Source organism: Gouania willdenowi, chromosome 7, assembly GCF_900634775.1.
Source record: "Gouania willdenowi chromosome 7, fGouWil2.1, whole genome shotgun sequence".
Taxonomy (NCBI): Eukaryota; Metazoa; Chordata; class Actinopteri; order Blenniiformes; family Gobiesocidae; genus Gouania; species Gouania willdenowi.
In genome coordinates, this window is record NC_041050.1 from 11,634,762 (window position 1) to 11,641,355 (window position 6,594).

The window sequence follows — 6,594 nt, forward strand, 5'->3', positions numbered from 1 at the left end:
ATGTATTTTCTATTCTGTCTATGTATGTACCGGCGAACGCCCCGCCCCCACACTCATGTTAATAAAGCAGCATGAGCTCGGCTACGGAGTGGGTGGAAGGAGGGCGGGCCGTCCCCTGGCCCTATGTCACCATGCGGGGAGGAGGAAGTCAGTGTCCCGTCTATAGACACGCCCACTCATGAAAATGCATAAGAAGGCCGCAAATCAGCCTGTTTGTGTAGAGTTGCTCAAATATTGACTTTTCAGAGGCTAAAATTCTGGAAAACAGCCGAGTTTGGGAAAATTAACCTCAAATACTATGTTTTTAGAGTTCTTAAAACAAATGGAGATGGGTGAAAAATAGCATGGGACCTTTAAGGTTTCTTTTAAATATGGGTGATGCAATTGGCCGATAATAGGCATAGAATTAATATTGGTCGACAAATGTATGGGCTTTTTGCGCTAATATTAACAAAACGGTGCCTGTCTCCGGCTGTCATTGGGTGCTAGGTGTGGGCACACCCACCCACTCACACTCCCATTAACTCCTACGAACAATCTAGAGCCTCCAATCAACCTAACAGTCATATTGGACTGGGGAAGGAAGCCGGACTACCCGAAGAAAACCCACACAACATGGTGAGAACATGCAAATACCACACAGAAAGGATTCAAGTGTCTACCCCAGGCATTGAACCCAGGACCTTCTTGCTGTGAAGCGGATGGACTGTAATGGACTGGCGCCCCCACCTAGCACTCAAAGAAAGTCGGAGATGGACACCAGCAGACCCCTACGACCTTGAAAAGGAGCAGGCGGGTCGGAAATTGGATGGATGGAAATTGAGGTGACAAGGTGAAACAACTCCCAATTTGCAGCTCTTGAGTGTTTCTGATCCGCAGTGGTCAGCGTCTATTAAAAGTAGTCCGAGGAAGAGAAATCAATGAGACATCCATGAGCTAGGGCTTACTGATGCATGATGGGAGCTGAGGCTGGTCTACGATCCAACAGATTAGCTACTGTAGCTACAAGTGTTTTTCTATAATGTTGCATCACGGCAGAAAGTCACACCCTCGTTTGCAGATGATTGTAGCCATTTCCATTGATATACAGTATAGTGACAATTAACAAAAAATTAATGTACTTATATTATTTATGTGACACAGCACCTTACAATTATGGTGAAATTAGAATTGGAAAAACATGTTGCTGTTGTAATCGTAATTGAGTTCAGATAATTGACTTTGTAATTGGCATGGACATTATATAAAAACTATCGATGATTAATTCTAATTCTATAAAAACTTTCATATCAACTTTTTCCACTTCCTGTCACTTCTCTGGAGGATCATTTTACCATAAATAAAATGGTAATCTAAGGTTATATATAGACGGAAAAAAGGCTCAGATGCCCACATTAAAAATGAACAATAATACCAATATTTACAATGATCAATTTAACCAAGAGATGAAAAACTAATTAGATGATCAATAACATGTTTTAGTGTGTTTTACAGCTGATTTAAGACATAGGTCAAACTGACCCGTTATCATGGGAGATGCTAATAGAAAGCTAACACAAGAGGAAGGATACGTTTTATGGGCTTATTTATTTCAGGCTCGGTAATTGTGATTAAATGTAATTGAACTTTAGTAATTGAGAGTGTAATTGTAATTGACTTTCAGGGGCAAAATAATAATTTTATTTTTAATTCTAAATGGGAAAAATGCAAAAAATTGAACGTGGATGATTGAAGATGTATTTGTTTTTTTAAAATGTAATAGGCCTCAACCCTGCTTACTGGTTTGACTAAGTCACATGGTTTCCACACCTCAGTGGTATATCAACAAGCTCATGCTAACATAATGATTGATTAGCTTTCTTTAATTCATATCAAGGTAGAAATCAGGCTGTAATACTGTGCATCAGGGAATAATTAGCCTCTTGGTAAATACAAGCTTTACTTGGCATGTCTACAGGTCGAATTAGAAATTGTTATGACCCCAGGAATTAGAAAAACAGCTGTTTGGATTAGCGCTCGCCCTGGTATGAAACAACAAAGATATGGCAGGTGTTGCAAAAACAGGAAATACGGATATGCAAGAACTTTGGGAAGCAATTTCAAACAATCAGAAGTCAAAGTGTTTGTATTCATCTGTAGTTTATCTGGGCTTCTCTCGCTGCCTCAGCCAAGGAGATAATGTTCTCAGCTCGGTTTGTTTCTGTTTGACTGTCAACAGGATTAGAGAAAAACCATCAATCGGGTTCTTTTTTTGTTTTTGTTTTTTATGAAACATGAGGGAAGGCTGCAGCGTGGGCCGAGAGGAAAAGCAATTAAAATATGCTCACTTTTAGACCTTTTGCGGCTGCCAGTGTGTTTATGCACATATCGTTTTTTTCCACTTAGTTTGGATTGTGAAATAGGAGCTTGCAATGTCCAAAAATCTAAAAGTGAATTTCAAGTTTCATCCTTGGCAGATATCCAGAAGTGTAAAGTAGTTCTTCTACTTTATCCATTTCTTTCACCCGGGTTGACATATTTAATAAACATTCAACATTTGGCTCACTCACAGCCAGTTTCTGACAATGTCAATGCCAAAACAAAAAAGTGAAGGGAAATATGTAAATGTAAACTCCAGCAGTCAGATAGACTTTTCCTTTATGACCACTGACAGTGAAAAGCAATGCGATGGATTAACCTCCTCATGAGTATTCATCATCTAGGTTGTGGGATGTAAAACTGTATTCACAAATATCCCACCGTGCTTTATTAGCTTAATGTTAATAACAATTGTGTTGGTTTTGACACTGCTTTTAACAGTGAACCAAATAGTCAGGAAAGCATTCATAAAAGCATCATGTTTTGCATCACATTTTAAACAGTAATAGCTAAAAAAAAAAAAAAAAAAAAAATGTTTTTGAAGGTTTCTTGACGTACAACTAAACCTACCTATTTTAAAACCAGTGATTTGAATTAATAGCAATTCCTGGTGTCTCCATATGATATTGAGATATCAGCAAGAAAATTAGTATAGTTTTATATCGACCTGCATTTAAAATCTACAATGCAATATACATGGTTTTTATTGGATTTATTCAAGTTTTTATTCAGGGTTTTCCAATTTATTTTTATTCATTTTATTTAATTGTAGAATAGTCTCGAAGTTAACATTCTTATTAACCCATTGGTTAATAATGAATTGGTTAGTTTTTCCTCATACATATCAATGTACATTACAAAAAAAGTAATAAAAGTATGTATGATCTGCCCTGATAGTGTCTCGGATTAATATCGGTATCATAGCCACAAAAGAAGCAATATCGGTATTGTATCGGAAATGAAAAAGCTGTATCAAGTTGTTCTGTTCATAATCTTGTATTGTTTGCATTCACATTTTCACTGAATAGTCTTTACTGTATGGCAGCGGTTCCAATCTTCATAAATTTCTGATGACCCCAGAGTTTGCTTTGTTTTTGTGTCTAAAATACATTTTTCATCATGTTTGTTATAGTTTTACAAATACAGATTAGTGCACAATATGCACTAGCTCAGATATATTTATTCTGCTTTTCTTTTTAAACTAGATTTATATTGGACAAAGTGAAAGTATAAAATAGTTGTTGAAGATTGTGTGTGGTGTTTTAATTTGAAAAAGAATAACTAGGAAAAAAAATACTTTATTATTACTTTACATTTCAGGCGATCCCATTTTATTTCTAGGGGACCCCACATGGGGTCATGACCCCCAAGGTTGAAAAACACTGCTATAGGGTTTACTTGAATAGCACTGAATCTGCTGAGCAAGGCCACGCCCATTTTCGCCTTGAGTTTTGTTGGTGCAAAATCGTGAAAACTGCAAAACTTACTTTTTCTAACTTAATCGCCATGCGATTTTGTCCAATCATTGTGAAACTTGTCACGTAGAGTCTTCAGTTGGACCTGCTCTAAAGTTGATAAAATAATTTTGTTCAGTCAAAATATGTGCAAGTTATTAACGAATAAAGTTTTCTAGCTAGCATTAAAAATGCAAACTGTTTGCATATCTCGGTCAAAATGAATGCTAACAACACCACATCTGAGATCCTTGGTTGCCATGTGACTGGGGGGGTATGAGCCACATTTGAATAATTTAGGCCACTCGGGGGCACTGCAGATATGGGACATTTATGTCTCTTAAATGGCAAAATCGATTTTGACCAATTTGGTGGGCATGACCCTGGGTAGACGTGGGAGTGGCTTATTACAACAAACATTTATTTCAGCTCAAGTATTATGTTGAGGGTTGTGAAATTTACAGGGTTGTGAGTTATAAAGACAACCAACCTGGTGGAGGATGTTGATGATGTCTTCTTGTTTCTATAGTTTTGAACATTTCTGGTCATCTCATGCCTGGTGTGGGACCAATACTGATACTTTATTTGTTAATTTTCCTCTCTCTCTCAAGTACCTCCTGTAGTGCCATCGCGTACCCCCATTTGAGAAACACTGCTTTAAACCAATGCAATAGATGAAGCAAAGAATCATTGATGTACGTGGAGGCGTTTGATATGCAGTTAGAAGGGGTTTTCTGAACCAGCAGACAAGTGTTAAGTTGCCAGTGACTCTTGTGGTAGGTCTTAGAATACAATTTATGGCACATTGCTGCAATCATTGCAGGCTGGCTTTTTAGTGTAGGACTTATTCAGAGCTAGCTTACACCACAGCTGCAAAAAGTGCATTCAATACACTTCTAACAGTTCGATTATAATATGATGAGTTGTACAGGAACTGTGGCAGTACATTATCACAGTCTAGAATAAACCAATCGTTCATTGTAAACAAAATGGTTTTGTCTGCAACAAAACCACAACGCGGCCTGGCTGCTTTTGGAGCTCAGGGCGTCTGACACATTGGCAACTGAAAGGTCAGCTCTCCTTACAGATTATTCATGAGGTTATGCATTTTTCATCATCACATACATTAACTTTTATTTCAAATGCAATATTAATGAGAGCAAGGAGGGGGAGGTTGATGAAGCGAGGCATCGGCAGGGTAAGAAGTTGCTTCAACTTCACATTCTGATGCATCCGCCATGTTCTTTACTGCTACTATTGATCGGTTCAACTTCAATCCCATTTGTAGATTTAAATGATCGTTGGATGACACATTAGACGCTGTATTAAAATCACTGCAGGTACATGAGGGTGTGTACTTCTCAAAAGCCTGCTGCAACACGTTTGCAGAAGATTTGATTTAAGAGTTTATTTTTTTATACTTCTTTATGTATAGTAAGTCATAAACAGACATGCTTATCACAGCTGTTTAAAGTGTTGTGACATGGATCCGTATCGCAGCCTTGTGCACAAAGAATTAAATATTATGGCACAGCTGTGCAACTAGAGGCTTTCAGCGTCACAATAACTGCACTGATAGGACGTCAACGCTTCTAATCTTTACAAACATAACGCCAGTGAGCAAATACGAACACAATAGTCCTGTCAAACATGTAGTAAGTAAATTACAACCTTCTTCCCACTTAGCAGCACCTCCTGCTTTGACTACAAAATCATGTCTCGCGCTTCTGCAACAACCAATAAAAAGCCACCGGTTCCCTCTTTATCCTCACGAACAATACATAATGCATTTAATCACAAAATCAGTGTTGAAGAAGGCAGTGTTCATAAGCCTTGCCTGGCATGTCTTCTGTAAATGATCGCCCACAGTCAGATGGTTTACTGATAAACAATCATTAGCTTTAATTTGTAGCATAATGCAATTATGTTGTAATAAAGGCTGCGAAAATGAACAAAGGGAAAACAAAATAGTACAAGCAATGTAGAAACTAAAAATAGGACATTTAGCGTTTCCGCCTCAGTGCATATAGATCATGGATGCAATCCTAAATTCTGAGTTAAGATTGCATGTTCTTGTGCGTGTGTGGGTTTATTAGGATTTGCTCCTCCGTGTTAAAATGTATGCTAAGCTTTTTTTTTTTTTAAGTTTCTCATTTGACCATTGAAATGAACTAATAATTCAAACTTTAAAGTCTTTAGAAATTTCAATCTCCGTTAATAACGATACAGTAAGTTTAAATGTATGGACACCCCCATTTTTTTCTAACAATCACATTGAAATGCACAATTCGGATCTGATCGGAATAAAACTCTTAGGTTAATTGAGGAAACAACCCCACATAACAGTCAAATTTTGTGAAGATCGGTAAGTTATAAAACCGACATATTTAGATAAGGAGTTTTAGATTTTTCAAACTAATCTAGAATCAGTATTTTGACCTGAATCCCCTCCCAAATGTATTGGAATGTTCCATGGTGTAAGGTCTCTTTGTTTAAAATGTTGTCAAAATCTATTTAGTACTTTTGACGTATTTCTGCTGACAGAGAAACAAACAAATATACAGTGCCGGTAAAAAAAATTACCTCCTTGGCTGAGGTAATTATATGCCTTGCAACTGTATTCTCTCTTAATGTAAACCCCTGCATGCTCTGGTTACTGTGGAGTAAAAATAACTTCAAACAAGTGTTATCCCTGCTATTCTTGGTGATTATTGTTAAAATCTGAGTTGTGTTTAAAGTTGTGGAAGATTCTGTATTTTTCACACCAAAAACAAAACAATCT